Source organism: Megascapheus bottae, chromosome 5 (assembly GCF_031878675.1).
Source record: "Megascapheus bottae isolate mThoBot1 chromosome 5, mThoBot2.hap1, whole genome shotgun sequence".
NCBI classification, from domain to species: Eukaryota; Metazoa; Chordata; class Mammalia; order Rodentia; family Geomyidae; genus Megascapheus; species Megascapheus bottae.
The window spans coordinates 27486997-27514547 of record NC_143513.1 but is presented as its reverse complement, the minus strand read 5'-3'; positions in this window follow the sequence as shown (position 1 = coordinate 27514547).

Below are 27551 nucleotides of genomic sequence, written 5' to 3'. Positions count from 1 at the left end.
AATGAGAAGTGATTGCCGCCCAAAGTCATCATGATAACAGCTTACTTCCTTGTGTACTCAATTGTGCAGGTCCAAGGTCACTGATCCCATATTGGATCCCTACTGGAAAGGAAGGTTTTTTAAATTAAAATCCTTTATGTGATTTTTTTTTAAAAGTTAACTTAAATGTTCCTCAATACAAGGTAGAGAGGTATACAAGAAAGATTACTACAAGATTCTAACTGCCAAATAGATGTCTTCTGTATTCTGAAATTTTCAGTGGTGAGTAGCCATATTAATAGCCAGAAATGTCTAATGACCAAGATATTTACTTCATAAACAAGCCTATTGTCCACTACCCATAAAACCAGTTAGGTTTCTTTCATATATGTGTGTATATATATATATATATATATATATATACATATATATATATGCATGAGTGCCTGGGCCATACCCTTCATTTTATGGACTAAAGAACCAGAGTTTAGCTGGGGTTTGGCCTAGTGGTAGCCTAGCATGCACGAAGACCTGGGTTTGATTCCTCGGTACCACATACTTAGAAAAAGCCGGAAGCTGTGCTGTGGCTCAAGTGGTAGAGCTCTAACCTTGAGAAAAACCCAGGACAGTGCTCAGGCCCTGAGCTTAACCCAGGACTGGCAAAAACAAAACAAAACAAAACAAAACAAAAAAACAGAGTTTAAGCTGCTAGGTAGAGTCACTGAGAGTGGTGTTGGTGATAGAGCAAACACTGGTCATACAGTCTCTCCTGACCCTGGCTTAGAGCCTGTCACACCTGCCTGCCTAAACCTGACCCTGTACAAGCAGCCTCACCCAGAAAACAGTAGTAGATAGTCTTGGGCCAACACAGAGTGTCCTGTCTTGAGTGAATCTTACCCTTTTTTGTCTGTGTTCATCCTGGTATTCACATAGATGAGACTTTCAAGACTTTGGGCTCTGTAAACACAGGGGAAAGAATCCAATAAAAACGCATATTGAAATGAAAAAATTAACTTGAATTAAATATAACTTACTTTACAGGTATTTTCAAGGATTAAAAAAAATAAATAAGTGACAGGGCCAGGAGTTTGGCCTAGTACAGTGCTTTGCCTAGCATGCACGAAGACCAGGGTTCGAGTCCTCAGTACCACATACATAGAAAAAGCCAGAAGTGGGGCTGGGGCTCAAGTGGTAGAGTTCCAGCCTTGAGAAAAATCCAAGGATAGCGCTCAGGCGCTGAGCTCAAGCCCAGGACTGCCCCCCCCAAAATAATAAGTGACTTATTCTTTCCCAGAGGTCTCTCCAAATGAGTGAACTTGGCAATGAAATTGTCTTTGCTTGAAAGACTGTAAATCACTCTATGTAAGGCTTCTCACATATTCCCCCTCCCCATCCCACTTCTTCCAGAGCACCTTTCTTCCTCTTCTTCTCTTAGGGAGGTAAGCAAATGAGCAGAAGGCACATAGGGGGATTAACACCTCTCAGGTATATAGACAGGTAAGTCTCCAGTGCTTTCCCAGAATTGTCTGTTGATATATACATTTACATTTCCTACCTGGAGCAATCTGCACCTCCGCCCATGTTCTCACTTTGATTTTGATGGCACTGCTTGGGGCTTCTCTTTGGAACAATGCAGTGGAATTTTTCATCTCTTCTCCTGCTCTATCATTTCCTGTCACGTGAGATGATCTTTTGCTTCCTGAAGTCACAATGTTGTTCCATACTGCTGAGACCTTGCTGTCCCTTACCTGCTGACTGCCCTACTTCCCCATTTCTATTCTGCCCTCAGCTCCCTGGACAATGATACACTCAGCAGATTCTGGCAAAAGTGCACTGTTCACTTGGGAGAAGACAGAGCAACTGCAGTGATGTTGCAGCATATTTATTACTAATTTCTAAATGACATACTTCAATAGGCAATATGGGATATTTTTGACCCTATATGGGAAGCAAGAATAAATTTAGACCCATACAAAACCCCTTCTCTTATTGGAGGCACTAAGTACATATTTCCAGGCTGCATTCTCACTATCTTCACATGCTCTATCTAGCTCTGACACACCAAGTACCAATCAATGCCTGATGAAACTGTCTCGTCACTCCTTTACTCCCACAGCTACTCGGGTGTCATGACTTTCCACTTTTGTCATGTTTTTAGAACAAGAAACTTCATCCAAGTAGTCTCATCTAGTCAATGGAGTTATAGAAGTTGGTCCAATCCCTCTGCTCCTAGAATTTGAATTACCGGCATACCCACTCTTGTTCATGATGAGCACTCTCTCTCTCTCCAGAAAGAGAGATACATATAGATATAGATATAGATATATAGATAACTGTCTCTGTCTCTCTGTGTCTCTCTTTTTCTGTCTCTGTCTCTCTTCCTTCCTCCCCCTTCTTTATTTGTGATACTAAAGATTGAACCCAGTGCCTATGCATGCTAGACAAGAATGTTAGCATGGATCTGTTACTGGAGATTTTAGTCCTCAGACTCAAACTCTGTTTCATAAGTCAAGTACTACCATTTTCCCCAAAGAGCCAATTAAAAGAATATTTGAAAAGTACAGAGAAAGGGCATTTATCATATAACATGGACAGCCCCAGAAGAGGATGAAGAACATTTTAATCTATTCTTCACTCTCCTTATTGCAAGGACATTTGCCTTAGATTAAATAAGGAGAATAGAATAAATAGGGCAATGGGGTGAGTTCCAGTCACAAGTCTATGGATGAGATGATCATTATCTTAGTTCTCATATTGGGAGAAGTTACAGAGAATTTGTATAGGTTCCTGAGACAAGTAGAACAACCAAGTCACTGATAAGTCATTGATGCCCAACAGCCAAGTCAGTCCTTACTGAATTCCAAGATGGCAGAAGAGAATGACTCAAGAGAAAGAACGCGGATGCAAGGTGGAGGCTGGGATGTTTAACTCCTACCTTAATTTTACGTAACATACAGTGCAAGTAAACAGGCAGTGTTTCTCAGCAAAAGCCACTGTTAAACACCTGTTACAGACTTGCATTCCTACCACTAAAACTGAGTTTCTTGGTTCCTGTATGACAATATCTGCAGTGCTCTCAGATATACATCCTGTAACAACCAGCACCCATCAGCTGACATACCATCCCTAGCTAGTCAGGGCTGCCAAATGCAGCCAGTGTAATAATCAACTCCAAACAGCCAGGGCTTGATTAACAATTGAAAGCCTTTCTAATTTTGGTGCCATTTCCAATTTAGAACCAATTAGGAAAGGCAAAATTTACCAAAATTGGTTGCAAGGATTTGGGTTGGAGCACAGTAATGCCACTTGTCATTATGGGAAGTCCACTTCAGGGCTGTGCAGAATATAGTCTATGGACCAGTACTGGACCAAAAACTGTTTGCTACCCAACTACAATTGAGAGGAACGTTCAGAGTATTCAGAAACTTTTAGAGAAATTATGTTACATTTGTTCTAATTAGAGCTATTCAAATGTAATTTTATGTCTATTGGCTCTAATAATAAATTCTAATAATAAAAATTCAAGTTTTATCATTTATATGCCTGCTTTCATTTTTTAGCAATTTATTTCTGTTGTACTTTATGAAAACATTAGTCAGTAATGGATCAGAAATAACTAAAGAAGTGGATCTTCCATTACAGAGATTTTTTTCCATCACTGTGGCTATTCCCATTACAGGAATGTGTGGAAGCAAAAACATTTGGCAGTGGGTTATAAATCAATACAATTCCTTAAGTAAATATACATATACATAAATTGAGTGAGAGCAGGTTATCTAGAGCACATAAGCTAAGCATGATTTTGAGAGTATAAGATTTTTTTCTTCACATCTCTCACTGTGGATTCAACCCTCCATTCTCGATAGGTTTTTGTAATAAGACCAAATGGTCTTCAGATCTAGAAGGTCATTAAAAACTTAACAAGCAATTTGGCCACCATCCAAAATCAGTAAATTAAAGTGGAAAGAGAAACAAGTTTCTGGAAATAAAATAGTAACAGGAGTACCAAAAATCAGTTATTCATATCTTGCTGGCATGTCAGACTATGTCTAATTCAAAACAACTATTTTCAAGGGGAGAATCCAATCTTTGTATACTAGAACCTATCAGGACCACTCCTCCTTTATCTGGGAAGCCTTCCCTGAGGATGCATCCTATTCAGAGAGCCGAATTGGCAAATGAGTATATGTAAAAGAGCCCTTGGAGAGTCCCAGGGACACACCTGCCAATGTGCATAGTACTTTCACCAATCCCATGTCCAAATTCAGAATTTGCTTCCTTGTTTTCTCTTTAGCCAACAAAACATTGACAAAAATAATAATGGCAATTAGCATCCTGTGAAGAATACTCTGCCAAAACCACACAGTATCCAAGTGGCTAACAACATATGCACAAATAGGTCTTTATTTATATGCCTCTCGACTATTTCAGGTTTACACCTGTTTCAGTCCCAAAACATACAGCTTGTGTGGCTCCCTAAATCAATGGTTTATTAGCCTTGACACATGTGATTGATGGTGTTTACTTAACAGACACATTCCCTTGGGCAATATGAAGCAATGTACAATTCTAGTGGGGACAGACATAGCTCTAGAGGATATAGCAGGATGCAGGTAGAGAATGAGATGTCATGAAAAGACTAACTTTAAATCTATTCTGGTCTCTAATAAATCTTTTGTAAACTTTGATGCATCGCTGGTATATAACTTTGACACCTCTAACAAAGAATGCAACCTCCCCTGTATGCTGGGACTGGAAACTTTTCTTATAGCTTTTTGTTATGAGTTATAATGTTTCTCTCCTTATTGATAGACTGAGTCTCTAGCCTCCATTTACTGGAATTAGGACTTTTTAGAGATAATTAGAGTTAAATGAAATGATATATATGGGCTCTAAGAACACAATATGCCTTTCCTTATAATAAAAGGAAGTTACCAAATTACTCTTCTTTCTCTTCCCCTTCTCCCCCTCTTGATCCTGCTCCTCTTCCTCCTCCATCCTCTTCTTCATTCCACTCACCCACTCTTTTTCCCTCCTTCCACTCTGTGTCTCTGTATAAGCAGAGAAGACTGACCAGATAAATACCAAGCAAGAAGAAAGAGAACTCTTACCACACACTGAATTCATCAGCATTCTTGATTATGGATTTCCTAGACTCCAGAATAATAAGATTATGATGATCTGTTGGTTAAGCCACTTTATAGATTGTTAGTGTAGCCTCTCAGGAAAGCATAGTGTTTTTTTCCTATACTCTTACAACATAGAACATTTCTTTGACAAGATATGTGGATTTTTTCCCCACACACTAAACAGTTCTCCAGTAGAACCCAAATGAGTGATCCATAATTGAGTTCAATTCTGACTTCTGACACTATCTACCTGGAAATAGCATCAGATCTCATGGATTAAAGGTTTGGTCCCACAGCACCATCCTCTACGTCAGATGACAGTTGTAAGTTTCAGGTAGAGACCTGCGTTTCTAACTAACCAGCTATAATTTGGATTCCCAGTACTGCATTTCACATAGTCAATAAATTACTAGGATGGAGTGATAAGAACCAAGGAAAAAAGAGTGACTGTATTTTGGAGAGGGAGGGAAGAAGAACATTGGGAATCACGAAAAACATTTCAGAACAACTGAAAATCATTGATAAGCAGAAACGAAAAAGAGAAAAGTAGAAGTCAGTCTGACACACCTGGCTCTACAGTTTGGAATGGAAGCCAAAATACACAATCACAAGATGAACTTGACATTTCTGTAGGAATACTGGCAATTCTAGCTGCAGGATACGCCCACACTTCACAGAATTTGAACCCAGTGTAGGATTTGATCAAATCATGATTGTTCCAGTATGGAAGGCTAACTCTGGCATTTCCCTTTTCTTGGAGAGCTATAGCCAGGCACCATCTTTTATTGTGACTGAGTTATTCTGGGGAATTGAAAGCTTGGAGTTATTACTAGGTGCCTGGTAGGAGGCCTGATCCTACCTGGCAAGGAGTAGGACCCATCTCTCCAGATAAGGTGGGGCCTCCACCATTTGAGCTTGAGCTTTATAGTGGAAACAGAGCACCAAGTCTATGGTGAGAACGATACTTAGGCTCAAAGACCTAAGTAAGGGGCACTTTATCGCCAGACAGGTGTCAAAGCCTTGGTGCAAGCCTCCCCAAATCATGCAGTTTCAATGGCATGTAATTTCTTCTGTCCACAGGAATGTGATAGCTAAGAAAAGCCTTTGTGAATGGCATCCTGGAAGGGTTTGTTGTCATGCAAGACTGTGAGCCTAGACACTAAGCTGTCCATATCATGTGGTTTCTACACCCTCCTTCCCCTACAAGGAAATTAACTTCTGGACAGTGTCTGGAAGCAAGGGACCAATATGGTAGAATGCCTTAATCTCATAGTTCTTATCCTTCTCAGAACTCAGTGCTCTGTCACAGTCTCAATGAAGTCTCAAACACTCACATTTGGGGAATACCTTATGCTTAGACACTTTGTGACTTGGACATAAAAAACAAGGTACACTTGGGACAAGTGAGGACTTTCTTGGTCCACAAGCACCTCTTCATTCAACAAGGTTTCCAAGAACACATAAAAAAGGGAGGCTTCTATGATTTAAAAAAATAGCCCAAAGTAGGCCAAGTAACCTTCTAAAAGAACTTAAAAGTTTTCTTCAATCTGAGCAGGGTGATTCTAATGCTTTAAGCAAAGAAGTGAATGCTTCATGACTGAGGTATACCCTTAGTCCTACCAGTGATGGTAGTCCAGTGATGGTACACGGTCCATCCTGAACATTGGAAACTCTTCAACAGAAGATTACAGGTGATTAAAACTTCCAACCAATGATTTAGCCTCTGATGTGCAAATCCCAATAGATTAGCAAAATACATATGAAAGTGAGGCAATATGAATTCTCTAAAAATGAATAGCTCTATACACACCAATGGACAATAATGAAAGTAGATGTGGTTCCACACAAAGTACTTAAAAATGGTTGTCAAAATTAAAGATGAAAATAAATGTCTGAAGGAATTTCTGGTCAATATAAATGAACACCTAAATGAAATAAGAAAGACAATGCATGCTATTATAAAAGAGGATTTAAATAAAGATAACATCCTGAAAACAATCAGATTTAAATACTGAAAATAAAAAGTTACATTAAAAAAAACTCAATTGAAAAACCTCTTCAGTAGACTAGATGAAAACATGATTTTTAGGTTGTGAAAACAAGGGAGATGTATTCTAATAGTCCAATGATGTAAAGAAAACAATAAAGAAGTATCAATAGTGCATTAAAAAACCTCTAGGATACTGTTAAAAGACTAAACCTACAAAGCACAATGTAAGAAGGAGGTAGAAGATGAGAGGAGGAGGGGAAGAAGAGGGGAGAAGTAGGAAGGGGTGGAAGAAACTAAAGACATAGAAATTATACTCAATAAAACGATAGTAGAAACTTCCCCACAACTTGAGAAAGTAACAGTTACACAGATATAGGAGGCTCTTAGGACATCCAAAAAGTGAGACCAGAAAAGAACCTCTAAGGCATATTCTAGTTAAAATATATTTATAAAGAACAAGGAAAGAATATCAACTACTACAAGAGAGGAAACAAGTTACTTACAGGGGCAAAGCTAGCAGAACAGATTTCTTGAGAGAAACACAAAAGGCAGGAGACCATGGGATTGATATATTTCTAACCATGAAAAGAAAACTACCAACCTATATAATTATATCTAGCAGATATATCATTCACAATTGGAAGAGAATATTTTTTAATTTTCTCATGATAAACAAAATATATAAGAATTTATGATCACAATGCAATACTGAATAATATTAGTAAAGGAATCTTACATAGATCAATACAGCCCTGAAAATGCAAGAAAGAATAAACCTCATTAAATTAGTAGTTATGCAAATAATAGGAAGAACTCAAACACTACAAAACTCACAATGAAGGGATTATTACATAAATTTCAATAATATCTCTGAATAATATTCTTAATTCTCCAATTAAAGGATACAGTCTGGTTGATTAGAAAAAAAAACAAGATCCAACCATCTATTGCTTTCAAGAAACCTATCTCACTGGCAGACAATAATAGGCATATAGTGCAAGGATGGAAAAAATTCTCCAAGCAAATAGAGCCTGAAATCAAACAATATTAGTTACACTTATATCTTACAAAGAAGATTTCAAACTGAAACGAGTCCAAAAAATGTCATTTCATGTTGATAAAGAGAATAATTAATCAAGAGGATATTATAAAAATATGAACATGTATGCACACACAATTTCATTAAACTACAAGCAGATATGAAAGTCCCAATAAACCACAATAAAACTGCAATAGATGGCTTTAATATCCTATTCTCACCAATAGATAGGTCATTTAGACCAAAAAGAAATCAATAAGGAAGCAGCTGAATTAAATGACACTATACAGCAAAAGGATTTAAAAAACAACTACAGAAAATTCCATCAAACAAATATATTCTCAGAAGTTGAAATATCTTCCTGTATTTTATTAAATCACAAAAGAATGAAACTAGAAAAGAAATTACAGAAAATATTCAAACACAGAGATTCAACAATTCACTTTTGAATTATCAGAGGGAATAGGGAGAGTCAAAAATTTTAGAATCAAATCAAAATGAAAAGATAGCTTACTAGTTTCTTTGGAGCAAGTTAAGCCAATGCTAAGAAAAAGCTTATAGTTATGAATGCTTTCATTTAAAAAACGAGAGCACATTCTAGCAAATAACTTAAATGCACTCGAATCTCTTAGAGAAAAACAAGAACAAGCCAGATCTAAAAGCAGTTGATGAAAAGAAATAAAAAAGATTAAGATAGAAATTAGTGAAATGCAGACTAAAAGAACAATGCAAAAAAATCAATGAAAAAATATCTGGTTCTTTGAACATATAAAGAAGGATAATACTTAGTTAAACTAATTGAAAGAAAGGAGCTACAAAGAAAATTAGACATAAAAAGAAATGATAGAAAAACACAAGAAAGTCAGAGGATAGGATCTAGGGAGAAAGACAGCTCAACAGGAGATAATGGGGAAGTGAACATGATTGGAGTACTTTATGAGCTGGTATGAAACAGTAATGACACCCCACACAAGTGGAGGAAAAAGGGATGAGCAATAATACAGGGGATGAACCTGATGAATGTACATTATATGTGTGTATTCAAATACCACAATGCAACTTCTTTGTATAACTAAGATACACTAAAATATTTTTTATCTACCAGGACTGATCATTGAACCTAGGAAAACACTTCACATGTTTATCATAAGGAATATTGTACATATCCACTATGACACTCATTAGACACTATGTTGAATATGAACTATGCAACTTTTGGGTGGGGATGGGAGGGAGAGACGGAGAGAGCAAGGGAAGGGTGACATTGTCCAAAAACAAATGTATTATTTATCTGACATATGTAACTGCAACCCCTTTATAATATCACCTTTATAATAACATCTTAAAAGGTTAAATAGAATATGAAACAGATTCTGCTAAACTGCCAAATGAAGAGGCATAGGGGAAAGGGCTCCAAGGTCCCAAGAATAAGAACTTCTACCCCCATCAGTTTGTTTACCAGTCTGAATGTGCTTTTAATCCCATTACATATTGGTTGTTTGAGCTTCTTTGCTTACCGCTTGTATTCTACCACTAGGGCCTCAGCTCCACTTCCAACTTGTTGGTAGTTAATTGGTGGTATGAGTTGCATAGACTTTCCTGCTCAGGCTGACTTCAACCCATGGTTTTCAGATCTCAAGCTCTAGAGTTTAAAGAACTGCAGATGTGAGCCACCAGCACTTCCCTGCCTAAGGGTTTTTATAGAGCTTACTCTCCAACTGCCACTCCACCTCATGACTGAAGACTAAATCTCAAACTGCGCATTTCAGCCTTCAAATCCTCTAATCTTTGGTCTTTCTGGTAGTTTCTCTATCCTAAGACTATCTAAGGGATCTCATCAAAAAATCACCTGAAGGGGCCAGGAGTTTAGCCTAGTGGTGGGGTGCTTGCCTAGCACGCACAAAGACCCCGGTTTGATTCCTCAGTAACACATACATAGAAAAATGCCAGAAGCGGTGCTGAGGCTCAAGTGGTAGAGCTCTAGCCTTGAGAAAGTCCAAGGACCGTGCTCAGGCCCTGAGCTCAAACCCAGAACTAGGAAAAAAACAATCACCTGAAGAGGAAACACAGGTGTGATTTTTTTAAGGGAGTAAATTTGATAATGGCATATTATCATATACATGTGGGAACATAAATAAAATCCCTTTGTACAATTGGTATACACTAATAAAAACAAGACAAAAATATATGGAAGTACGATTATTTTGGGAAAGAAAGTGGACCAGTGGGAGGGGGAAGCAAGGATAAGAGAGTAATAGGATGAATGTGGCCAAAGTACATTTATATATATATATATATATATATATGAAATTATATATGTGCATGTATGAAAATGTGATAATTAAATCCATTATTTTGTACAATTAAAAACAATTCTAACTCAAGAGGCAGAGGTAGAAAGACTGTGGTTCAAGGCCAGCTTGGAAAAAAGTTAGAAAGAAGCTCTCTCCCCCAAAACCAAACTGAGCATGGTGGTACATACCTGTGATCCAGCTTTGGGGAGGCAGAACTAGGAGACTTGTAATCCAAGGCCAGCTCAGGCCAAAGCACAAGACTTTATCTGAAATACAAACTAAATCCAAAAGAAGTAGGGTCATGGCTCAAGGGGTAGAATGTTTGCCTACCACATATGTGGCTTTGACTTCAGTGTTGCCAAACAAAACAAAACACACACAAAGTCTAGGAAAAACAAAGAACAAAAGATCACTCAGGAAATTCCAAGGGTTTTAGCATCCCTGTGACAAGACAGGAACTGGGCACGGATCCCAAATATATTTCTTCTAATCCCAACCACCTCAAATGGAAAAATGCACCTATTTAGAATCATGGTGATATCTTTCATCATGGCACCAGGACAATAGAGCCATAGTCATCCAGACCTTTATTTCTTTAATGCATTTTTGAGTCGATTAAATGTTGATCTCAGCACATTAGAAAGACAGAAGTTGACTAAGGCCAGAAACTATCATCAAGAACCTCACAACCACTGAAAAAAATGGCTTCCAAAGCCCGCAGCATGTGGCAGTGAGAAGTGTTAATGGATGGGGAGAAAGGATGCAGGGTTTCTTCCAGATCTGAATCTCAGCTGCAATGTTCACACTGAAGCAGAGTGGAATTGCAAAGTGTGGCTGTTCCATGAAATAAGAATTTGGTCTCACTTAAATTACCTAGGTGTTGTTCAGTCTTCCAATTTAGAAGCTTATCAAGGTTTCCCAGCATCTAGGATTTGTTTAAGCTGGTTATCGTAAGACCCATGGATGTGAGATAGCTGTGAAAGTTCCCCAGGAAGTATGGCATAGGATTTGGGGCCTACCCCGTAAGCACAGGAAGAGATCCTGAGAGAAGGGAGAGAAATCAGAGGCAAGAGCCTTCCACAGAAGGAATAGGCGAAGACAAGCAGGCTTAGGATGGACTAGTGTGAGTACTTAGCAAGCCCTGGGAAAATAAGGGCTGTCTTGAATTGTCTAGAGAGTGAACCTACATACAGCATTAGGACAGAACTGGATCTGCATATCGGACCTGAGTGTGACAACTTGGTTAAAAACAAAAAAAGATGGGGGCTCTGCTCTGGCAGGTTGGCATGTGTCAGCTGTGCTTACAGGTGAGTTGTTTATTTCTAGCATTTGGCTAGCAATATGAGGGGCAGCCCCTCCAGGCCCCAAAATGCCAAAGCATCAAAGATATAGAAAAGAAGGCTAAGCCGGTGGCTCACACCTGTAATCCTAGCTACTCAGAAGGCTGAGATCTGAGGATCAAGGTTCAAAGCCAGCCTGGGCACAAAAGGACATAAGACTCTTATCTCCAATTAACCTCTACAAAATGAAAAGTGGGTCTTGGATCCAGGGTAGAGTGGTAGCCTTGAACTGAAGAGCTCAGGGACAGCACCCAGGCTGAGTCCAAGCCCATGACCCACCGAAAGAAAAAGAAAAGAAAGAAGTATGATCCAGAAGAAGAAGGAAGAAGAAGAGTAGGAGGAGGAGGAGGAGGAGGCAAAGGGGAAGGGGAAGGGGCAGTGGAGGAAGGAGGAGGAAGGGAAGGGGGAGGGAGGAGGAGGAGGATGGAGAAGAGGAGGAGGAGGAAGAGGAAGAGGAGGAGGAGGAGGAGGAGGAGGAGGAAGAGGAAGAGGAGGACAAGGAGGATAAGGAAGAAGAAAAGGCAGATGCCCTTTATATTGCTCATCTGTAACATCCCAGTTGGTGGAACATACTTGAATCATAGGAAATAGGAAAGCCAGAAGTCTGAGAATCGGGCGTATAGAGTTCCCTTACTTACTTATTTGGAGCGACTTTCATGAAAGAGCATGGAAGAAAACCCTGACGGCTAGCAATAAGTAAGCATCCACTTAGCACTTCGGGTGTTAAATTGTATGTGTAATTTTCCCATCTTTATAAACATGCTTGGAGAACCATCCTCTAGTCCATTATATTTGAAGATTCATCTTTATTTCTGGTCACAATCTCTAAATATCAACGATTAATCCCTGATGTTTCAGTCCCTTGCTATTTGAGGAAAGACATTAATATGTATTAAGATATTTATATGATCCAGGTGCTTCACATATATCATCTCATCAAATCAAATCAGTTCTGCGAACCTTGCTTAAATATGAGAGGTTGAGGAAGCTTGCTTAGTCACACAGCTAATATGAGTTGGATGATGTATTCTAACCCGGGTTGATTAGCAATCCCCATAATTTCCACATAGTAGCTCATAAGCTTTGGCTTGAGGCAAATAATAATTGTGAAGGCCTTCAGGGACCCACAACTTATTCTTCTTGATTTAGGACTTACACCGTCCCTAGAGTCCAAGCAGGTGACTGCAAGGTGACTGTGTAGCTCTAGCTGGTAGTGTCAATTTAGTATCTTGCATCTTTCCTTCCCAATGTTTCCCCTGTAAAACGATTTTCCACACAATAGCCCAGTCACACATCTTATTAAAAGAGGATTTTTAATAAATTCTGGATTCCACAGAGATCAGTGTCATCAATGTTTGTCCTAGAAATAGAATCCTAGAAGCTGGGGAGAATCCAAGCTCCAGAGGAAGCTTATGGACAATCAAATCATATGCTGTCCATTCCATCACATATATGGAATACAAATTTCTGACCTCTTCAGAGCATTTAACTCTTCAAAAACTTCTTACACTCCCCATTCACCATAATACATTGTCTTGGCAGAGATTCCTAAGAAAGAAGGATGAAGCAAAGGTACTACTTGATCAAGAAGTCATAAAATCAGGAGAAAGACAAGGTTTGGGAAGGACAACAGGAGATAAATTCCCACAATGGCCAGTCTAAACTCAGGACATCTTGTGAGGCCTCTCAGGATCATGTGGACTCAAGAGAACACATCTGGGGAAAGGAAGAAAGAAGACTCTTTCTGTTGTCTTCCATCCTCATTAGTCAAATTTCATATAAGGGCAGCTAATAATTCAGAAGCATGGCTCCCAGTCTCCATGGTGGCAATGTCAGCTCCTGACAGGAGTCCGTAAGGACACGAATTGTTTTTCTTTCCAATCAGCTGGAACTCAAAGTGCTCAGTGGCCTTTTGTAATTCCATAGGAATGTTACTCAGGCCCCATTTCTCTGATGGGGAAGTAGGATCACTAACCTGAAGAACCACGCAGTATATAGGGACAGGAACTTGCCCTCAGAAGGCATTTCTGCAATGGATGATGAGAAGGATCCTTTCTAATCTACCTTCTTAGATGCTCTTATTCCAACTATTGGGGATATCGCACCTCATCTTTGCCAGTGACCAATCTTACAGAAACACCCTGTCTACCAACATACCATCCTTGGGCAGAGTGTCAACAGGCTGTTTCTCCATTACATCAAGCCATAGCTTCAAGTTAATGCTGCATGGAGCACATGCTGAGATCAGTGAACTGGTGGTCACATGCACATTGTTGCACTTTGGTTATTAAGTGGGATCTCTGTGGTGTGGTGCTATTAAATGCATTCTGATGGGATGCCTTATTCACTACTCTTCAGAACATTAAATGGTTCTAATGTGATGTCCTATACACTTCTATTCAGAACAGCTATAAAGATAACATCCACTGGCTCCTTATAAATAAATGAAACATTTCTCATAGTAGTAGAGACTGAAAAGTCCCAGTTAAGGTATCAGGAGACGTGATGTCAGGCAAGAACTTGTTTTCATACATAAACTGCTTTCTTCTTGCTCTGTTCCTTCATAGTGAAAGACATGAAGGGCCTTTTCTCTTCTTTGCAGTACTCTCAAACTCCAGTCTCACACCTTAATCACTGCAGGTTAATTAAGAGTCCCCTAATCCAACATGATTTCATTTGAGAAAAAGAATACTTATCTAAATAAGGTGCATTAATAGGTAGCAGGTGCTTGGCCTCAACTTATCTTTTAAAGGGGCACAATTCAATCCAGGAAACTTGGCATGGAACCTCATGTGAAGTAGTTAGATATAACCATTTTGGTTGTACCAACTTTGGCAGTGAGGATGGTTTCTAACAGACAGAAATTTTTCCACAAGAGGGGTGCACAATTTTATCAGGTTCCATCAAATGATCACTTGGCTTTCTAAAGGAGCAATTTGAGGCACCCAGCATGGGTCTGATTGCAGGACCTTCAACCTATGGTGGCAGCTAGTTAAAACTAGGAGAGAAAGAGAGAGAGAACTTTTGAACTATCAGCTGTATGAAGCCAGTTATCATGGCACCTCCATTAATAAGAAGTCATAAAGAAGCAGGGGTCAGCAACCAGCAGAGCGATGTGGATGAAATTCACATGTAGGCCCTCTGAATGAGCTGTTGTGGAGCAACAAGACTATAGAGATCATCATGAAACCAAATGGCACATAGGTTTGCATGCCCAGATCCATAATCACCCAATATCACCCTTGCCAAGATTTCTCCAGTCTAATCCCCTCCCAGGTCCTAACCAACTAACAAATCCATTTTTCTAGGCCTTAGGGACCCATAGACCTCTGTACTTCAGACCTCATATCCCACTATATCTAGTGGATACCAAGTTGTGACCACAGAAGGATATTCTTTCACACCTGTGTGATATTTATTTTCATTTATATGTAATGCAAGATTCCAACTCACCTTCAGACTCGACCACTTCAGGGCAGTGATGAGGAGGCAGCTGGGAATATGCGTCTGACTTCTCTCTCCTTCCTCTCTTGGAACCCAGCAGGTGTACACCATGTTGTAATCCCATGGGTCCTTTGTATAGCTACATACACACACATCAGGCCTCCTGGAGCACAGCAAACAGGCAGAGGGAAGCTGGTGGGGATGGGGGGAGCTATGTGGCAAGTGGGAATGTTTTTGGCTGTGACAAAGATCTGCTGTGAACTGCTCCAGAAGATCTACCACCACAACATCATTCCTTAGTGACCCCCCAGAAACCAGCCTGCAGATCACACTCAAGGAATGGAGAAACTGAAGGCACTGTAACCTGACTCCCAAATAAAATGAACTTAGTAATGTGGTCTGAAAACTTGAAACAATTTATCCCTCCTCCATTCAAAACTCTACCCTTTAAAACTCTTAGCCATTTTCTATCTTCTTAGACAAGAAGCCGACATGGGCAAATTTGTTAACTATGACAGGTGAGGAGGGACTGGAGTGCAAGGTGAGAAAGCAGCTATCCTGGGTGCTTGGGGAAACTTGTTTAAATCTGGGTCCTGCCTTGCTGGGACTAAGGGACACTACTGCTGTGCTCACCTCCTTAGGCTGGAGCTAGCCTGGATATTGGCCATATAAATCTAATGGTCCTAAGGAACTATTGGCTGTAGGATATGGGGGATGATATATTCCAGAGAGGGTTGTGACAGTATTTGCCACCTTAATGCCTTCCTATCATTTGAAAGACTTGACCATCTCTATCATGGTAGTTTGGTGCCTCCCTCTTGAAAATGCTTGTTGTGGCTTAGGCAATAGCTTAAAACAGAGGTGTGTAGAGCATGCACTTCTTGGCTTAATCAGCATAGTCTATGAATATTTGTTTCCTGGAATATCTGTCTTGGATATTCTTACTACTAGCCAAGCTGCTGCACTCTAGGGAGCTATAGGATAGAAGGAATGATCCAGAAAGAGTGAGCAGATGAAGACTTGCTGCTCTTTCAGTGCAGAGTGGAAGATGCAATCACAGACTAGACATTTATCCCAATAATCCAAGCCACTGTGAGTATGAGGGTGAGAGGAGCAGGGTATTCAGTGGAGGAATTGGGTCACATCCATACCTAATGTGGAAGAAGATGGAGCTTTGAGTAGCCAGCTGAGAGCTTGTGTGGAAAACCAGGGGGTGGTGGTGAATAACATGACTGGTCAACTGAGAGAAAACAAGTGAGGAGCTCATGGAGTTGTTTTTGAGAAGTTGGCTACCTGTGCTCTCATTTGTCCTGGTGTCTGCCCAGGATTCTACAGTGAGACTCTCCAGAAATAACAGCAACAAAACCTCACTCATAAAAGAGAGCTGGGTGTGGGTGCTAGAGTAAGGAAGGCATAGGGCACATTTGCATCCCTGTCTCCCATATCTGTGCACAGTGGCTCAGAGTCGTGGTTACAGCTTTACAGTTGTTCCTCAGGTCTCTTCTAAGTTGCTCTCTTGGCCAAAACCAATACAACCTGAAACTTTTCCATAGAAGAAGAGTCTGGAAAATGTCCTAGTTCAACCAGATTAACAAGGATGCAATCTAGCACAGATGTGTAGAGGGACTGAGGTTTAACAAACTAGATTTGGAAGACTCTAATTTGTAGCTATGAAGCACTGGGCCTAGTGAGAATCTAGTGTAAAATTCCTTTTGGAGAACCTACTAAAGGTGTCTAAGAAAGTGGTGCTGAGGCTCAGAAGTGGCTCTGGGGCTCATGTTGTAGCCTTGAGCTAAAGAGCTCAAGGACAGCACCAGGCCCACAGTTCAAGTGTCATGACCTACCAAAACTAACTAACTAACTAAATAAATAAATAAATGTCTCTAAGCAGTGAGAGGTTAGATGTACCACACACCAGATATATTTACACACACACACACACACACACACACACACGCACACACACAATCTTTCTTACTTTCCTCTTATTCATGGATCTCTACAACCCATTATTGGACATCTGGGGATATTTTGTTTTGTTTTCTTCTGTTTTCACCTAGAAGGCTTCTATTTTCCCGTAAAGTCCAGATTAAATGTCATCTTCTACATGAAACTGTCCCTGACTACTCATTGCTAGAAAAAAAATGACGTGTCTTTTTCATTCACTACTGGGCTTTAAGTATATGGCCATTATATCACAAACTACTGACTAATTTGTTTTTATTGAAAGTCTTCCACCCACCCTTGGTTCCAGCCTTCTGAAGGATCTCATTTGCCTCACTTTGCAAATTAAGCAGCCAGAGTAGGGATGAGCAGACCACTCAGCTTATATAGAAAAGTTGATATTTTCCCAGGATAAACCTATTAATAGATCTCTGTTTCTTTTAATGATTCAAGTTTGATATCATTCAATTAGTTGGATTTGGAAAAACTTAAGGTCTAGAAAGAGGCAGTGAGGGAGAAGGTGTTCAGGGCTTGAAGCTGTAATCAGATTTTCCACTGTACCTACTCTCTGGGTCTGGGAGTTGGGTGGAGACAGATGGAGCCACATATATAGACCAGAAAGAAGCAATCCCATAATTAAAATCTGCTTCTGCTTTGTTTTCCATCCCCCCACTCAAAGGGAAAGCTCTCCCTGGGGTTTTCATGAGGACTGTCTGTGTTTGCTTACCAGACAACTCCTACTCAGGAAGGGATGTAGGGGTTGGAAGGAAAAACACCATACAAAATTTCCTAGCTTCACAAGGCCAGTTCTTCTGCTGTGATGAGAGGGGCTCAGCTCTACAAGAGGCAAAGCGAGACTTTTTTTTTTTTAGGAGTAACATCTGGTTAAAACAAAAGAGAAAAAAAAGGACTATGGATATTTGAACTAACATCTGGGGAGACCTTAGAACTCTTAGTAATTGTGATAGAAGTCAGTTTTCACAGTAACCTACTGAAAGCCCACATTTGATGAATTAAGGAGACAATCAATAACTTTTATTGGGTCAGTCAGAGAATGCAATTTCTCTATTTCAGCATTTCCCATTTATTAATAGTTACAGAACAAACAGGGGGCTTTCAAGTTCTACAATGCCCAGCAGTGTGTTTTGCTTTCCTAGAGAATTAGACTTAGCTTACTTAAAGTAACAGAGAAAAGCAAAGGAAAAGATTTTTAAATTAATTGTAATAACAAAATTCTCCTGTGACATCTTTGGATTTTCTGTCTCTTGGGCCTTACAAATATTTACAGGAGATTAGAAGCCATTAAGTGAAATAACCAGGGAATAACTCTAGGATTCTTGGGTAAAGTTTGATGGTGTTAAGTTCTCTGGATTGTTCATTCTTTTCCTTTTACTTACATGGTTTCTTTTTTCCAACTTTGGATAAAAATGTAAAAAATTGTACAACAGATATAAAATTTGGTCAATTGTCATCCACACCAACATTAAAGTATCAGTTTCTTTAGATGTCTACAAACTGTTTAATCAAAGCACTCTGAGATGCCAAAGCTAAGTGCACATGCCTATAATTCTAATTCCTCAGGAGGCTGAGATCTGAGGCTCACAGTCCAAAGTCAGCCTTGGAAGAGTTTATGAGATTCTTATCTCCGACACCCAAAAGACCAGACATAGAGTTGTGGCTCAGGGAGAGTAACCAGGCCCCAGGTTCAAGGTCAATACTTGCAGAGACAGAAAGACAGAGAGACAGAGAGAGAGAGAGGACACACAGATCCGGTGACACAGCCTGTAGTCCCCACGCCCTCAGAAGGCTAAGGTGGGAAGATCATTTGAATCCATGAATTTGAAACAAGCCAGGGTGATATATTGAGACTCCTGTCCCCAGAGCAGTATAAAAACACTAACACTATTGAGAAAGACCACCCTCAACCAAAAGCCAAAATTTCCAGTGGATTGCATCCTACTTCTTATTAACTTATTCATGTTCATTTGTTACACAATGTTTCATTATACTTATTAGTATATGAATTAATAGCCCATGGTTCTAGGAATTCAGCAAACACTTTCATCCATGGAAAGATCAACCATACAAACTATCAACAAAAAGACATCAGCATTAAATAATACTTTCTACCAAATGGATAGGAACAGGCATTTACAAAACACTTCACTCAACTGCTGCAGAGTTCACATTCTTCCCATCAACACATGCAACATTTTCCAGGGCAGACCATATGTTAGAGCACAAAACACTTGTCAACAAATTTTTTAATGGAAATCATACTAAGTATTTTCTTTGACCACAATAAAATAAAATGGGAAATCAACAAGAGAAGCTTTACAAATTATACAAATGCATGGAAATTAAACAACAGACTCTTGAATGAGCCATGAGTCAATGAATAAATCAGAAGACAAGTCAGAAATTTCTTGAAACGAATGGAAATTGAAATGCGATGCTCCAAAAGCCTAAGCGAGAGCAATGCTAAAAGGGAAGTAAATAGCAGCAAACACCTACATAGCAACAGACACAGAGATGAACACAGAGACAGACAGACAGACAGACAGACACAGAGAGCAAGCACCCACACACCCAAAACAGAGTCAAGTAAGCACAACCCAAAACCAGTAGAAGAAAAGAAATAGTAAAGAACTGAGTAAAAAATATATCAAAGAGCTATAAAGAATACAAGAGGAAATACAATAGAAAACAAAATGTATACACAAAGGTGTAAATTTAAACTAACCAAGAATAAAAAGATTCAAACTGATAAAATTTCAGATGCAAAAGTAACTATTACAACTGACAACAGAAATACAAAAGATTAGCCAGGCTCCTAGGTTCCATGCTTGTAATCCTGGCTAAGATCTAAGGATCAGAGTTCAAAGTCAACCAAGGCACAGAAGTTCCCGTTAGACATATCTCCAGTCAGCCACTCAAAAAAGCAGAAGTGGATGGCTGAGAATGTGGCCTAGTGTTACAGTGGTTTGCCTAGCATGCATGATTCCCTGGGTTCGATTTCCTCAGTACCACATACACAGAAAAAGCTGGAAGTGGTACTGTGGCTCAAGTGATAGAGCTCTATCCTTGAGAAAGCTTAAAACAGTGACCAGGCTCTAAGTTCAAGCCCCAGGACTAGCAAAACAAAATAACAAAAAACAGAAATGGAGCTATGGCTCAAAGTGGTAGAGTGCTACCCTTGAACACAAGAGAGCTCAGAAGCCGGGTGTGGTGGCTCACACCTGTCATCCTAGCTACTCAGGAGGCTAAGATCTGAGAATCGAGGTTCAAAGCCAGCCCAGGCACTAAAGTCCATGAGATTCTTATCTCTAATTAACCACTAGAAAACTGAAGTGATGCTGTTGCTCAATGGGAGGACAGTAGCCCTGAGTTGAAGAGCTCAATGACAGCATCCAGGCCCAGAGTTCAAGCCCCATGACCAAAAAAAAAAAAAAAAAAAAAAAAAAAAGAGCCTAGGAACAGTAGCTAGACCCCGAGTTTAAGCCCCATGACAGACCCCAAAATAAATAAATAAATAAAAATGCAGTATTATGAACAGCTATGGGCCAACAAATTGGCAAACCTAGAGGAAATGATGAATTTTTAGATATGTATAACTTACCAAAATTGAACCACAGAGACATGAACAGATCAATAACAAAACAAGATTGACTCAAAAACAAAATATACCCTAACAAACAAATGCCTGGTAAAAGATGGCTTCTGTATTTTTACCATTATTGAAAGATATATCCCCCAGGTACATAATGAAAACAAAGAAACATATCCAAACTCCCTCAAATCTAACATGACAATGATACCAATAATAGGCAACAGGGAGACATGAAAGATATGCAAATAAGAAAGGAGGGAATCAGATGATCCCAGTCATGATTTTATACAGAGAAAACCTAGACTCCACTGAACAACTCTCAAAAGTAATAAATTCAGTAGTTTTGTTATGCAAACTCTGCAACCATGAAGGGACTTTTGGCATTTGACCAATAATAACTAGATACTAACTAGTGTTTATTCAATGCCAAACACTATTAAAGAAAATGCTAAATGCCTACAGATATCATTCCTAATTTTCTTCTTTTCCTTCCTCTCCCTCTCCCTCTCTTGAATAATGACAAGGTTATTACCTTGTGAAGTTATTTCCAATTTTATCCCCATTTTATTGACAAGAAAACTAAGAAAAGTAAAGCAAGTAACACAGAGATGTACAGGATTTGAACCTACATTGGTCTGCTTCCAGCATCTAATCTCCTATCCACCATGCTGTCAGAGTTGGCAGAAGTGCAAGGTGGGAGAGACAGAAACTTTGAATCCAATTGTTGTTCCTCAACAATGCAGAATGTATCCTGAATGAAGTACACAAAGCACCATATGTTAAAGCTTCTAAGTCCATAAAAATCAACATATAACTATGATTGGAACTTTATACTTCCATAGAGAATTGATAGTAGCTTTTTTGCCAATCCTGGGGCTTAAACTCAGTCCTTGGGCTTTCTCAAGGCTAGAGCTCTACCACTTGAGCCTCAGCACCACTTCTGGCTTTTTCTATGTATGTGGTACCGAGGAATCGAACCCAGGTCTTTGTGCATGCTAGGCAAGCACTCTACCACTAGGCCAAACTCCCAGCCCAAGAATTGAGAATAATTTTTATAATAGTAAGTGGAATAGGAAGGAAGGAAGGAAGGAAGGAAGGAAGGAAGGAAGGAAGGAAGGAAGGAAGGAAGAAAGGAAGGAAGGAAGGAAGGAAGGCTAACAGTCCTACCAATCCTTCTACTTGGTGATCATTGTAGACTGTTCATAGAATTATTTTGCATTCTCATTTTTTTTATAATTGCAGAGACACCAGTCACCTTCACTGTATAACATTTATATAACAATTGTATAACAATTGTATAACATTGTATAATATTTAGGAGTCTATCAAGATCATGAACTGAAGTCTGATGTTGTCGCTTGCAAGGTCTCTCAGCTCTCTGGGATCTGTTCCATGAGACTTGGATGAATTTGGAGCACTTCTGGCAGGGGTCACAAATCCATATGTGTACAAGACAGGGAACTAAATCCCATCTAGTCTTACTAGCTCACCTCAGACTTTCCTATTCTGCCTGGATGGGAATAATGGGTGATAAGTACCCAACATTGCCAAATTGTCTAATATTGCAAGCAAATACAACAGGTTTTCTTTCCCTAAGGGGGAAAAAACGTGTGAAACATTTGTTTTAAATCTTTGATTTCTACTTTAGAGATTCCACAGGTCCAACCAGTGAGGCATTTCCTGAGAACAGTGATCCTGCTATGTCCTCTCCACTCTCTCCCTCACTTTCACTGAGCCTCATCGTTGCCTGTGTTACTGCAAGTCTGTTCTTCTTGACTTAGGGCCAAAGACTTGTTTTATTGTTTTTGTTGTTGTTGTCATTTGGTTTTGGTTTGTCTGTGTTTGCCATCTGTCATCATGGCATTATGAGCCACAAGCCTCTTGCATTCTCGTTCTTCTCTCTGAGCGTCTCTTGTTGCTGTTAGGAATTTCTATAACCCCCAGCACACATCAGGCTTCCCTAATGCTATTGCTATTGACTCATATGTCTCTCATATTCCCTGGAGAAGACGAAGCCATTTTTCTATGTTTTATTTATGGCCTATTTAAATCTGAGCTCACCAGAGAATTCCCGGGTCTGCTTTACTATGTTCTTTCTCTCTCTGCCCTGTCCGTGACCTTTTAAGTGATTCTGACTCAAGGCAAACCAGTAAGGTGACAACACTGCAGTCAGTACCTCAGGACCACCTCCTCCTCCCTCCTACTGATCAGTCCTAAGCTTCCTTCTCCTTGTTTTCATCTCCATGTGAACTCTGAGCTCCTTCACCTGGACTCTGACAGATGTATCTAGGCCTGTTGAATGTCTCCACCTTTCAGATTTGGAAGTAGGATTTCTGATAGGCTGGCTTAGCCCATTTCCTTAGCAAATCAATGTCTTGGGAAACAGTATATTCCTATAGTACGTTCTTCTTACTCCCTATAAGGACCAAGCCTAACCTTTTCCACTTAGCATGTGGCAAGACAAGACCTATTTTTTCCTCTTCATTGCACATTTTGTGTGGATGCAATAAAGGATTCATACTACACAACTTTCACCCTATTTACAGGGCACAAAGATAGTGGAACCCCATGTTGAATACTAGGTCCAAGGTTAGAGGCTTTATCTAATTTGCCTCTTATAACTCAATCTTATGAGGGAAGAACCATCATTATTCCTTCATAGATGAGGGAATGGAGGCTCACTGTTATACAGTATCCTGCCAGAGACCTAGTAGAAAAAGTTATGAACTGAAATTTGAATCTAAACTGCTTAGTTCTACCACACTGTAGGATCTTGAGTCTTTGTATCACTAACAAAGTTTGAGATGTAAAACAACCAACCAGGCAGGAAAACAACCCAGGTACTCAGAATCTGAGATCTCAACCTTAAACTCATCATAGAGTCTTGCATATACTCACATGTATGTACACCTATGCAGTCAATTCAAATGTAAGCTAATATCCAGTAACAGAATTATTGAACTTGATATCCTAGGAAAGGGTTTAGAATAGAAAGCAACAAGAGCCCTGATGTCTATTTTTCTAGCATGAACTCATTCTAGACCCTGACTGAACACTGATGACATGCTGGATTTTGAGCCAACAATGTGAAGATACTAAGTCAAAAGACAGACTTGGCCTTGGCCTTCATTGAGCTGTCTTTCCCAAGTATTGGTTAAGTCATTGTAAAAATTTCCCTCCCACATTCATTTGCAAGCACAATACATATGCCATTCAGATGGACCTCCTCTTATACCAAGAAAAAAAAAAGATTGTTCTTGTTTTGGTTTCTCTGAATCCTTACATAGTAGCAAGTTTATTTGTATCTGTGTATGTATATATCTTTTGCTTGACAGCCCAGGCTGGTTTAGAATTTGATTTGTAGTCCAGATTGGCCTGGAACTTGTGTTCCTCCTGCCTCAACTTCCCAACTGCTAAGATTAGGTATGTACCATTATACCAGGCGCAGATTCTTCCCAATTCTTTTCAATATTGTCCCAGAATGGCTTGTCCTACAGTGAGTTCCTATTTTCTTTTACCTTCTTGCTTCTGAGGTAAATGCCATTCTAAATCTACAGTGCTTTGTCCCCTTAAACATGTACTTAGGGGTTGCTGGACAGACTTTATATTCTTTTCCAGTTATCCCTAACTGTAGTCCAGAAGTGCACACTGAATTGAATTTCGAGTTCTGATACCTTAATAACATACTAATCAGCAGTATGGTTTCCCAGTTAGTCACTCCTGTTATTCTGCTTGGCGTTCACTCCTGCCAGTGTAGAGAAAATTTAGCACAGGTATAAACCTCACTTTATTTATTTATTTATTTTTATTTTTGCCAGTCCTGGGCTTGAGCTCAGGGCCTGAGCACTGTCTTTGGACATTCTCAAGGCTAGAACTGTACCACTTGAGCCTCAGCACCACTTATGGCTTTTTTCTATGTATGTGATACTGAGGAATCAAACCCCGGTCTTTGTGAATGCTAGGCAAGCACTGTACCACTAGGCTAAACTCTTGGCCAAAATCTTAACTTTTTAGATTCGACTCTAAACGCTGTGTGAAGAGCAGAGTAATAAGAGCAAAGATGGGAGGGGCTAGCAATCCTACTCAATTACGGGGGATCTTCTACCCTGTCTTTGCCATAGACACCTGAGAAATGACACCTATGGCACCTCTCCCTCGCAAACATACATACATACACTAGGTATTCTCTTCAGCCAATTGTATCTTGAACTTCAAGTCCAATCCCTTTTCTTTCTCTGAACTTGAATCTCTGGATACTAGGCAGGATTGTCCCTAAACAAACTGTGAACAAGATCCATAAAAATAAGAAGGGGGGGCAAGGAGTTTGACCTAATGGTAGAGTGCTTACCTAGCATGCATGAAGACCCGGGTTTGATTCCTCAGTACCACATACATAGAAAAAGTCAGAAGTGGTGTTGTGGCTCAAGTGGTAGAGCTTTAGCCTTGAGCAGTCCCAAGGACAGGGCTCAGGCTCTGAGCTCCAGCCCAGGACTGGGAAAAAAAATTAAGAAGGAATCTCCTTGCCCAGGAAACTTAACACTTGAACATTGACTATAGGATAACTTAGGCAAGTTCTAGGTACTTGGCACGTTTAAAAGAGTTAATTGCTATGTCACAAAACTTTGCAGTCCCCACAACAGAATAGATAATTCAGAGTAGACCATGGTTTATAAATTCCATCCCTGACCCCGTTTCTCTCCGGAACCCTGGCTGATTTGACAAAGTATAGCAAACAATTGAACTGATTTAGAAAGCACAGGGCTCCCACGAATGCTACACTAAAGGACACAGGCGTTTCGCACTTGAGTCTTCCATTGAAAACTTAGCCCTGCCTCAGCAAACTAACCACAGGATAAAAGTGAGGCCACTTACAATTATGAACTTTAACTTGATAAAAATGTGCTTCAAAGAAGGTCCAAGTCTCACCATTATTCTTCCCTAGTTAGGAAGCATGGACAATCACAAGGCGAGGCCAGACTTGCTTCTGGGTAAGACTGATTACCTTAAGGAGTGGAGAGATGATCAAGGTGTGACGTGGGGTGTTAGGGAGGGAGGGAGACATTCTCTTTCCTCTGGTCCAGGTAGCAGAAACTACCGCTCAGGACAATATGGGTCTCAATCTCCCCGTCAGGAAAGATTAATCTGGGGTCAGCAGGATCTTTTCTTCTTTGAGGTGCTGAGAGTCTTCTCCCTCTTTTCCTCTCCTGTCCTCACCTCTCCTCTCCTGTCCTCTCCTTTCCCTTCCTCTCCCCTCCTCTCTCCTCTCCTCTTCTCTTTCCCTTCCCTTCTCTCCCCCTCCTCCCTCTCTCTTCCCTTTCTTCCTCTCTCCTCTGTTCCTTGTTTCATTCCTTCTGTTCTTGCCCCTTCCCTCCTCTCTTTTTCTCTCTCCACCTCTCTTCTCTCTTTCCCTCTCCTCCTCTCTTTCCCTTCTCCTTCCCCCCTTTCTGGTCTCCCAGGCTTGTCTTGAACTAACAATGTTCCTGCCTCAGTTTCCAAGTGGTAGAATTATTTGTATCATTACTGATATTTACCATCGCTTCTTACTATCTTCAAGGATCGTGAATTCACTATTAAGAGTTAAAGTTTCCTCCAATTTATATGTTGAATTTTTTGAATATGGCTATATTTGGAAACAGGATCTTTTAGGAGGTGATTATATTATAATGAAGTCATTAGTGTGAATTTTGTCAAGTATGAGTGGTATCCTCTTAAGAATAAGTTAGAGACCCATCCCCTCCCCACAGACAAGAATATCACCAAGAAAAGAAGAGAGGACACAGGAGAAACTTACCTTTTGATCTTAGACATCAAGCCTCCAGGACTGTGAGAAAATAAAAATAAATGTCTGTAGTTTATGTCACTGAGCTAGGATGTCTTATTAAGGTAACTGGAGAATCTTGTACAAACACTTTGAAAATGACATTGGGGAAGCAGCAGCCTAGCTCTCATGCTCCAGCGTAGATGAAGTCTGAAGTGAGCCTGACTCAGAAATGGAGTTCTGTTGTGGTACAGTTGTGAATTTTTTGTCCCAATTATGTTCTAGGGACTGCTATCTCTGCTGTTTAATTCCATTAGTCCATGATTCCTCTCTCCCAACTTGTTACACTTCTCTATCCCATCACGGCAACACTGTCTAGAGTTCCTGATCCTCTTATCCTTGTATATGCATTGTATATGCAATATTCCATCTCCAAGGTATATACCTGTACCTATGCACACGAACCCAGTGGGACAAAATCTTCCCTCCTTCTAATTTCTCCAGGCTCTCATTAGCTGGAAATTACTCTTCCATGCATTTTGATCTACACTTGCCATGATCCCAGTGACAGCCCCATTGCACTCATGGAATTCCTGCATATGGTAGACATCTCCTGACAGCCCTTGTCAGCAGGCTGATGTTCTCAGAAGCTTCTTGAAGCAGCCAGGCCAATGTCTCAGAGAAGACAGGGAAGGGAAGGCCCTTGGTCTTCTGTGATAGCTAATAGGAGGGAAGTTCCTTGGGAATCCTCCTTTAACAGGGAATGTGGAATGTACACACACACACACACACACACACACACACACACACACACACACACACACACACAAACACATTGGTGACTGGTGAGACTCTCCTCAGCAAATGGACATGCATACTGCTCTCTGCTGGTCACTGGGCTTGTCCACCATCCTTCCACACTTCATTACTTCTGGATTGCCAAGTCCACAATTTTACCCCTCCAAGGATCCTTTGGTAATTCCCTAATAACCTCAACAAAACCTCTGTTCTTTTCTCCAGCTCC